The following is an 11,784-nucleotide window of genomic DNA, read 5'->3' as shown; positions in this document are numbered from 1 at the left end:
TAAATTATAGATGGGCAATATACAGGTGCAGTAATCTGTGAGCTGCTCTGACAGCTGGTGCTTAACGCTAGTGAAGGAGATAAGTGTTTCCAGTTTCAGAGATTTTTGTAGTTCGTTCCAGTCTCTGGTTCCCCTCTCTGGTGGTGACCAGAGAGATATACCTGCTGGAGCGCATGCTACAGGTGGGTGCTGCTATGGTGACCAGCGAGCTGAGATAAGGGGGAACTTTACGTGACAGGGTCTTGTAGATGACCTGGAGCCAGGGGGTTTGGCGACGAGTATGAATCGAGGGCCAGCCAAAGAGAGCGTACAGGTCGCAGTGGTGGGTAGTATATGGGGCTTTGGTGACAAAAATGATGGCACTGTGATAGACTGCATCCAATTTATTGAGTAGGGTGTTGGAGGCTATTTTGTAAATGACATCGACGAAGTCGAGGATCGGTAGGATGGTCAGTTATACGAGGGTATGTTTGGCAGCATGAGTGAAGGATGCTTTGTTGCGAAATAGGAAGCCAATTCTAGATTTAACTTTGGATTGGAGATGTTTGGTGTGAGTCTGTAAGGAGAGTTTACAGTCTAACCAGACACCTAGGTATTTGTAGTTGTCCACATATTCTAAGTCAGAACCGTCCAGAGTAGTGATGTTGGACAGGCGGGCAGGTGCAGGCAGCGATCGGTTGAAAAGCATGCATTTATCTTTACTTGTATTTAAGAGCAATTGGAGGCCACGGAAGGAGAATTGTATGGCATTCAAGCTCGTTTGGAGGGTTGATAACACAGTGTCCAAAGAAGGGACAGAAGTATACAGAATGGTGTTGTCTGCGTAGAGGTGGATCAGAGACTCACCAGCAGCAAGAGCGACATCATTGATGTATACAGAGAAGAGAGTCAGTCCAAGAATTGAACCCTGTGGCACCCCCATAGAGACTGCCAGAAGCCCAGATAACAGGCCCTCCGATTTGACACACTGAATTCTATCAGAGAAGTAGTTGGTGAACCAGGCGAGGCAATAATTTGAGAAACCAAGGCTATCGAGTCTGCCGATGAGGATGTGGTGATTGACAGAGGCGAAAGCCTTGGCCAGGTCAATGAATACGGCTGCACAGTATTGTTTGTTATCGATGGCGGTTAAGATATCGTTTAGGACCTTGAGCGTGGCTGATGTGCACCCATGACCAGCTCTGAAACCAGATTGCATAACGGAGAAGGTATGGTGGGATTCGAAATGGTCGGTATTCTGTTTGTTGACTTGGCTTTCGAAGACCTTAGAAAGGCAGGGTAGGATAGATATAGGTCTGTAGCAATTTGGGTCAACAGTGTCCCCCCCTTTGAAGAGGGGGATGACCGCAGCTGCTTTCCAATTTTTGGGAATCTCAGACGACACGAGAGAGAGGTTGAACAGGCTAGTAATAGGGGTTGCAACAATTTTGGCACATCATTTTAGAAAGAAAGGGTCCAGATTGTCTAGCCCGGCTGATTTGTAGGGGTCCAGATTTTGCAGCTCTTTCAGAACATCAGCTGACTGGATTTGGGAGAAGGAGAAATGGGGAAGGCTTGGGCGAGTTGCTGTGGAGGGTGCAGTACTGTTCGCCGGGGTAGGGGTAGCCAGTTGGAAAGCATGGCCAGTCGTAGAAAAATGCTTATTGAAATTCTCAATTATTGGATTTATCAGTGGTGACAGTGTAGTGGGCGGTGTTCTTATTCTCCATGGACTTTACAGTGTCCCAGAACCTTTTGAGTTTGTGTTGCAGGAAGCAAATTTCTACTTGAAAAAGCTAGCCTTGACTTTTCTAACTGCCTGTGTATATTGGTTTCTAGCTTCCCTGAAAAGTTGCATATCACAGCGGCTGTTTGACGCTAATGCAGAACGCCATAGGATGTTTTTGTGTTGGTTAAGGGCAGTCAGGTTTTATTCATTTATTACTTTTTACCTTTATTTAACTAGGCAAGTCAGTTAAGAACAAATTCTTATTTTCAATTGCGGCCTAGTGGGTTAACTGCCTGTTCAGTGGCAGAACGACAGATTTGTACCCTGTCAGCTCGGGGGTTTGAACTTGCAACCTTCTGGTTACTAGTCCACTGCTCTAACCACTAGTCTACCCTGCTGCCCCTGTCCCAGGTCTGGAGAGAACCAAGGGCTATATCTGTTCTAAATTTCTTGAATTATGCATGCTTATTTAAGATGGTGAGGAAGGCATTTTTTTTGAATAACCAGGCATCCTCTACTGACGGGATGAGATCAATATCCTTCCAGGGTACCCCGGCCAGGTCGATTAGAAAGGCCTGCTCGCTGAAGTGTTTGACAGTGATGAGTGGAGGTCGTTAGACCGCTGACCCATTACGGATGCAGGCAATGAGGAAGTGATCGCTGAGATCTTGGTTGAAAACAGCAGAGGTGTCTTTAGAAGGCAAGTTGGTTAGGATGATTTCTATGAGGGTGCCCGTGTTTACGGCTTTGGGGTGGTACCTGGTTGGTTCATTGATAATTTGTGTGAGATTGAAGCATCAAGCTGAGATTGTAGGATGGCTGGGGTGTTAAGCATCTTCCAGGTTAGGTCGCCTAGCAGCACGAGCTCTGAAGATAGATGGGGGGCAATCAGTTCACATCTGGTGTCCAGAGCACAGCAGGGGGCAGAGGGTGGTGTATAGCAGGTGGCAACTGTGAGAGACTTGTTTTTAGAGAGGTGGATTTTTAAAAGTAGAAGTTCAAATTGTTTGGGTACAGACCTGGATATTAGGACAGAACTCTGCAGGCTATCTTTGCAGTAGATTGCAACACCGACCCCTTTGGCCGTTCTATCTTGTCTGAAAATGTTGTAGTTAGGGATGGAGATTTCAGAATTTTTGGTGGTCTTCTTAATTAAGCCAGGATTCAGACACAGCTAGAACAAGCAGTGAATAAAACAAACTTAGGGAGGAGGCTTCTAATGTTAACATGCATGAAACCAAGGCTATTACGGTTACAGAAGTCATCAAAAGAGAGCGCCTGGGGAATAGGAGTGGAGCTAAGCACTGCAGGGCCTGGATTCACCTCTACATCACCAGAGGAACGGAGGAGGAGTAGCTATGAGAATTGGTCGTCTAGAACGTCCGGAACAGAGAGTAAAAGGAGGTTTCTGGGGGCGATAAAATAGCTTCAAGGTATAATGTACAGACAAAGGTATGGTAGGATGTGAATACAGTGGAGGTAAACCTAGGTATTGAGTGATGATGAGAGAGATATTGTCTCTAGAAACATTGAAATCAGGTGATGTCATCGCATGTGTGGGTGGTGGAACTGAAAGGTTGGATAAGGTAGAGGGCTAGAGGCTCTAAATTGAAATAAGCCAATAAACACTAACCAGAACAGCAATGGACAAGGCATATTGACATTAAGGAGAGGCATGCTTAGTCGAGTGATCATAAGGGTCCAGTGAGAAGTGCGGTTGGTTGGAGTAACGGCGATTCAGACAGCTAGCCGGGCTATCGGTAGCAAGCTAGCATAGGATGGAGGTCTGTTTTCAGCCACCCTGTGCGCCTCCGTCGGTAGATCAGTGGGGCTCCGCGTGGCAGAGGGGATCAATCCAATTGGCAAAATAGACATAGTTATAGCGACCCAAGAAAAATTGTCTGATAGACCCACTCAGATAGCAGCCAATAAGACAGCCAACGATTAGCGGGCCGCAGATGGGCGTTCAGGTAACGTCGCGACGGAGGGGACAGTTAGATAACTCCCTCGGGCAGATAACGTCGGTAGTCCAGTCGTGAAGGCCCGGTGGGGCTCCGCATCGGCAGTAAAACGGGTCCGGATAGGTGACCGCAGCCCAGGAGTCGCCGATGGAACTCCCCAGCTGGCCAGCTCCGGAATAATCTATGTTTGCTCCGGGATCAGCGCAAGCCAATAGTCACACGGATAGCAGCTAGCTAGCTGCGAGATCCAGGTGTAAATGTCCAGAGTTTGCGGTTGAAATCCGGGGATATGGAGAGAAAAATAGGTCCGGTATGTTCTGGTCTGAGTCGCGCCGTACAAAGCTGGTGATAGCTTTTCGAGCTAAAGGATAGCTGATGACCACAAACCGTGGTTAGCTGAATACTAACGTTAGCTAGCAAACTGGCTAGCTTCTGGCCAGCTTCTGGTTAGCTTCTGGCTAGCTTCTGGTCAGCTTCTGGCTAGCTTCTGGTTAGCTTCTGTCTAGCTTCTGGTTAGCATCTGGCTAGCTTCTGGTTAGCCTCTGGCTAGCTTCTGGTTAGCTTCTGGCTAACCAGAAGAGATTTGAGATAAATAATACTTTTTTTTTTTAATTGGTGAGGCGGGTTGCAGGAGAGTGTTCTGAAGTTGAGTTTTTGGAAAAGAAAATATATAAAAGATATGCGAAGAAAGATGTAAATATATATATATATCCATGGGACACGACAAGACGAGGACAAAGGACGCCTGTCTGACTACTATGCCATCTTGGTATGTACGGAGAATATGTATGTATGTACGGAAACGGAGAACATGAACATCAACACGCCAGAGGATATACCCATTGGACTTGGGGGCTGCTGGGAGTTTACCTCATATTGAGATCTTTATTCTGCTTTGCCACTAAAATCATAATAAACACTGAGAACTAAAATAATGTTGTTATTGTTACGCGTATTATTATTAATAATAATAACAGAGAGAAGATGCAAAATTCACACAAATCCATATGCTGACCTGATGTATAGATTTATCAAGATAAATTGGACATGATGGATGGTGTTATGTTGTGTGTGTGTGTGTGTGTGTGTGTGTGTGTGTGTGTGTAGGTGGAGTCCATGTGTTGATCTACAGTATCTAGCGTTAGTGTACTATGCAGATCTGAAGACACAAAGCAAACACTGGGAAATAAATCATGTGTGAGCATACAGCAGACTTACATACTCCATGTAGAAACACACAAGCATGAAAGTACACACACACACACACACACACACACACACACACACACACACACACACACACACACACACACACACACACACACACACACACACACACACACACACACACACACACACACACCTGATCCCCATCTCTGTCTCCCCTCCTCCTTCTATAGTGAATAAGCAGCCAGTCCATCTTAAGACCTTGTTCTTCCTGTATTTCTTGTCTTTTTTTATTAGTTTTTATTAACTTTGCCTCCCCCTCTCTGTCAGCACTTTCAATAATCAATGCTGATATATTGCCAATATCCAGCCAAGTCCCCGGTGTCATCTTTCACTGAGGCTGTGTTATTGGGGGAGATTGGCCCAATAATAATGATATTTATTACGGATATTTATTATCTGAATCTTGACAGTACTGAGGGCCACACCCTGCTGCTGACTTACATACTCACACTCTCTCCTCTCTGACTCCACACACACACTCTCCTCTCTGACTCCACACACACTCTCTCCTCTCTGACTCCACACACACACTCCTCTCTGACTCCATACACACACACTCTCTCTCAGACTCTACACAAATTCTCCTCTCTGACTCCACACACACACACTCTCTCTCAGACTCTACACACTCTCTCCTCTCTGACTCCACACACACACACTCCTCTCTGACTCCATACACACACTCTCCTCTCTGACTCCACACACTCTCTCCTCACTGACTCCACACACTCTCTCCTCTCTGACTCCACACATTCTCCTCTCTGACTCCACACACTCTCTCCTCATTGACTCCACACACTCTCCTCTCTGACTCCACACACTCTCCTCTCTGACTCCACACACTCTCTCCTCTCTGACTCCACACACTCTCCTCTGACTCTACACACTCTCCTCTCTGACTCCACACACTCTTCTCTCTGACTCCACACACTCTCCTCTCTGACTCCACACACTCTCCTCTCTGACTCCACACACTCTCCTCTCTGACTCCACACACTCTCCTCTCTCTCCACACACTCTCCTCTCTGACTCCACACATTCTCCTCTCTGACTCCACACATTCTACTCTCTGACTCCACACACTATCTTCTCTGACTCCACACACTCTCCTCTCTGACTCCACACACTCTCCTCTCTGACTCCACACACATTCTCCTCTCTGACTCCACACACACTCTCCTCTCTGACTCCACACACACACACTCTCTCTCAGACTCTACACACTCTCCTCTCTGACTCCACACACTCTCTCCTCTCTGACTCCACACACACACACACTCTCTTTCAGACTCTACAAACTCTCCTCTCTGACTCCACACACTCTCTCCTCTCTGACTCTACACACTCTCCTCTCTGACTCCACACACTCTCTCCTCTCTGACTCCACACACTCTCCTCTCTGACTCCACACACTCTCTCCTCTCTGACTCCACACACTCTCCTCTCTGACTCCACACACTCTCTCCTCTCTGACTCCACACACACACTCTCCTCTCTGACTCCACACACACACTCTCCTCTCTGACTCCACACACTCTTCTCTCTGACTACACACACTCTCTCCTCTCTGATTCCACACACTCTCTGCTCTCTGACTCCACACACTCTCTGACTCCACACACTCTCCTCTCTGACTCCCCACACTCTCCTCTCTGACTCCACACACTCTCCTCTCTGACTCCACACACTCTCCTCTCTGACTCCCCACACTCTCCTCTCTGACTCCACACACTCTCCTCTCTGACTCCACACACTCTCCTCTCTGACTCCACACATTCTCCTCTCTGACTCCACACATTCTACTCTCTGACTCCACACACTCTTCTCTGACTCCACACACTCTCCTCTCTGACTCCACACACTCTCCTCTCTGACTCCACACACTCTCCTCTCTGAATCCACACACTCTCCTCTCTGACTCCACACACTCTCATCTCTGACTCCACATACTCTCCTCTCTGACTCCACACACATTCTCCTCTCTGACTCCACACACACTCTCCTCTCTGACTCCACACACACACACACTCTCTCAGACTCTACACACACTCTCCTCTCTGACTCCACACACATTCTCCTCTCTGACTCCACACACACACTCTATCTCAGACACTACACACAATCTCTCCTCTCTGACTCAACACAATCTCTCCTCTCAGACTCCACACACACCTCTCTGGGGCAAAGTTAGACAGAGAAGGCAGGGAGATATTAGTAGTTCACTAGCTGTTTCTATCCAACCATATACAGAGGCATTTTTCTTTAACACTTCTATATTGGCCTATTTGGGACCAGCAGTTCATCTGTGTCGTTGGTCCTGGAAGCGACACACATTTGAACAACTAAAGGAAAGACAGAGAGAGGAACGGTGTACAATGGGACCTGGCCTGAGGACTCGAGGCTGAGGACTGTACATCTTGCCCAATTTGTCTCCCCCCTCCCCATACCTTAGGTCGCCCAACCTCAAATCTCCAGTCCAAGGCCCCCAAAGCACCCCCCCTCCCATCCCCCCCAAACCCCCCTGGCCTGCTTGGCCCCCTGACGTTAATCCAGCCCAGCCCAGCGCCCCTCATCGTTTCAGTTATTGATTTCCTCTCCAGCGCCATGGTTACATGTCGCACCACGTCATTGGTCCAGGCTGCTGCTCCAGCCAGCCAGCCCCCCCTAACCTAACCTATCCACACGGGAACAAGGGAATGGGAGAGGGAGGAGGAGGAGATGGGAGAGGAGAGGGCAGTGTTGTTGGACAAAATCGTGAGGGGGAGAGAGGGGAAAAAAGAGAGAGATGGGGAAAGAGAGGACACAAAATGGGTGAGAGACGAGGGGGAGAGAGGAGAGAGGAGGAGAGAGGGGGAGCCGTAATAAACACTGCAGTATTTCAGCAAAGCAACCAGCGTTTTACAGGGATAGAAACAATCAGAAGCAACAAAATAAAAAATCTGCCCCGGGTTGCAGGAGAAATTGTGGAAATTATCAGAATGCGACACTAGAGTTCAGGGTGACAGATTTGTCTTGGGAAATGTATAACTGCTTGTCTTACAGTTGTATACACATAATTATAAACTGGCTGGTTTGAGCCCTGAATGCTGACTGGCTGAAAGACATGGTATATGAGACCGTATACCACAGGAAAAATAAAACATTTATTTTTACTGTTCTAATTATATTTGTAACCAGTTTATAATAGCAATAAGGCATCTCAGGGATTTGTGGTAATTCTGACTCCACAACACAAAGACATACTAACTCCATACCACAAAGACATACTGACTCCATACCATATAGACAGACAGACTCCATGCCAAGAAGACATACTGACTCCATGTCATAAAGACAGACTGACTCCATGCCACAAAGAAATACTGACTCCATGCCACAAAGAAATACTGACTCCATGTCATAAAGACAGACTGACTCCATGCCATATAGACAGACTGACTCCATGCCACAAAGAAAGACTGACTCCATGTCATGAAGACATACTGACTCCATAAAGACATCCTGACTCCATACCACAAAGGCATACTGACTCCATGCCATAAAGACAGACTGGCTCCATAAAGACAGACTGACTCCATGTCATAAAGACAGACTGACTCCATGCCACAAAGAAAGACTGACTCCATAACACAAAGAAAGACCGACTCCATGCCACAAAGAAAGACTGACTCCATGCCACAAAGACAGACTGACTCCATAAAGACATACTGACTCCATACCACAAAGACATAATGACTCCATAAAGACATACTGACTCCATACCACAAAGTCATACTGACTCCATACCACAAAGACATACTGACTCCATACCACAAAGACATACTGACTCCATACCACAAAGACATACTGACTCCACACCACAAAGACATACTAACTCCATACCACAAAGACATACTGACTCCATACCACAAAGACATACTGACTCCATACCACAAAGACATACTGACTCCATACCACAAAGACAGACTGACTCCATGTCATAAAGACAGACTGGCTCCCATAAAGACAGATTGACTCCATGCCACAAAGAAAGACTGACTCCATGCCACAAAGACATACTGACTCCATAAAGACATACTGACTCCATACTACAAAGATATACTGACTCCATACCACAAAGACATACTGACTCCATGAAGACATACTGACTCCATACCACAAAGACATACTGACTCCATGCCACAAAGAAAGACTGACTCCATGCCACAAAGAAAGTGACTCCATGCCACAAAGAAAGACTGACTCCATGTCATAAAAACAGACTGACTCCATGCCATATAGACAGACTGACTCCATGTCATAAAGACAGACTGACTCCATGCTACAAAGAAAGACTGACTCCATGTCATAAAGACAGACTGACTCCATGCCACAAAGAAAGACTGACTCCTTGCCACAAAGAAAGTGACTCCATGCCATAAAGAAAGACTGACGCCATGCCATGAAGACAGATTGATTCCATATAGACAGACAGACTCCATGCCAAGAAGACATACTGACTCCATGCCATAAAGACAGACTGACTCCATGCCATAAAGACAGACTGACTCCATAACACAAAGACAGACTGACTCCATGTCATAAAGACAGACTGACTCCATGCCACAAAGAAAGACTGACTCCATGCCACAAAGAAAGTGACTCTATGCCATAAAGAAAGACTGTCTGCATGCCATAAAGACAGACTGAGTCCATACCATGAAGACAGACTGACTCCATGTCATAAAGACAGACTGGCTCCATAAAGACAGATTGACTCTATGCCACAAAGAAAGACTGACTCCATAAAGACAGACTGACTCCATGAAGACATACTGACTCCATAAAGACATACTGACTCCATGCCACAGAGATATACTGACTCCATACCACAAAGACATACTGACTCCATAAAGAAATACTGACTCCATACCACAAAGACATACTGACTCCATGCCACAAAGAAAGACTGACTCCATGCCACAAAGAAAGACTGACTCCATGTCATAAAGAAAGACTGACTCCATGCCATATAGACAGACTGACTCCATGTCATAAAGACAGACTGACTCCATGCTACAAATAAAGACTGACTCCATGTCATAAAGACAGACTGACTCCATGCCACAAAGAAAGACTGACTCCTTGCCACAAAGAGAGTGACTCCAAGCCATAAAGAAAGACTGACGCCATGCCATAAAGACAGATTGATTCCATTTAGACAGACAGAGAGACTCCATGCCAAGAAGACATACTGACTCCATGCCATGAAGACGGACTGACTCCATGTCATAAAGACATACTGACTCCATGCTATAAAGACAGACTGACTCCATACCACAAAGACATACTGACTCCATAAAGACAGACTGACTCCATACCATAAAGACAGACTGAATCCATACCACAAAGACATACTGACTCCATACAACAAAGACATACTGACTCTATACCACAAAGACATACTGACTCCATACCACAAAGACATACTGACTCCATAAAGACAGATTGACTCCATGCCACAAAGAAAGACTGACTCCATGCCACAAAGACATACTGACTCCATACAACAAAGACATACTGACTCTATACCACAAAGACATACTGACTCCATACCACAAAGACATACTGACTCCATGCCATAAAGACATACTGACTCCATACCACAAAGACATACTGACTCCATACAACAAAGACATACTGACTCTATACCACAAAGACATACTGACTCCATGCCATAATGACAGACTGACTCCATGCCATAAAGACATACTGACTCCATACCACAAAGACATACTGACTCCATACAACAAAGACATACTGACTCTATACCACAAAGACATACTGACTCCATACCACAAAGACATACTGACTCCATAAAGACAGATTGACTCCATGCCACAAATAAAGAGTGACTCCATGCCACAAAGACATACTGACTCCATAAAGAAATACTGACTCCATACCACAATGACAGACTGACTCCATGTCATAAAGACATACTGACTCCATGTCATAAAGACAGACTGACTCCATGCCACAAAGAAAGACTGACTCCATGCCACAAAGACATACTGACTCCATACCACAAAGACATACTGACTCCATAAAGAAATACTGACTCCATACCACAAAGACATACTGACTCCATGCCACAAAGAAAGACTGACTCCATGCCACAAAGAAAGTGACTCCATGCCACAAAGAAAGACTGACTCCATGTCATAAAGAAAGACTGACTCCATGCCATATAGACAGACTGACTCCATGTCATAAAGACAGACTGACTCCATGCTACAAAGAAAGACTGACTCCATGTCATAAAGACAGACTGACTCCATGCCACAAAGAAAGACTGACTCCTTGCCACAAAGAGAGTGACTCCAAGCCATAAAGAAAGACTGACGCCATGCCATAAAGACAGATTGATTCCATTTAGACAGACAGAGAGACTCCATGCCAAGAAGACATACTGACTCCATGCCATAAAGACGGACTGACTCCATGTCATAAAGACATACTGACTCCATGCTATGAAGACAGACTGACTCCATACCACAAAGACATACTGACTCCATAAAGACAGACTGACTCCATGCCATAAAGACAGACTGAATCCATGCCATAATGACAGACTGAATCCATGTCATAAAGACTGACTGACTCCATGCCATAAAGACAGACTGACTCCATGCCATAAAGACAGACTGAATCCATGCCATAATGACAGACTGAATCCATGTCATAAAGACATACTGACTCCATGTCATAAAGACATACTGACTCCATACCACAAAGACATACTGACTCCATACCACAAAGACATACTGACTCCATAAAGACAGACTGACTCCATGCCATAAAGACATACTGACTCCATACCACAAAGACATACTGACTCCATAC

Source organism: Oncorhynchus mykiss, chromosome 3, assembly GCF_057628025.1.
Source record: "Oncorhynchus mykiss isolate SJ-2025 chromosome 3, ASM5762802v1, whole genome shotgun sequence".
Taxonomy (NCBI): domain Eukaryota; kingdom Metazoa; phylum Chordata; class Actinopteri; order Salmoniformes; family Salmonidae; genus Oncorhynchus; species Oncorhynchus mykiss.
This window is presented reverse-complemented; position numbering follows the sequence as displayed.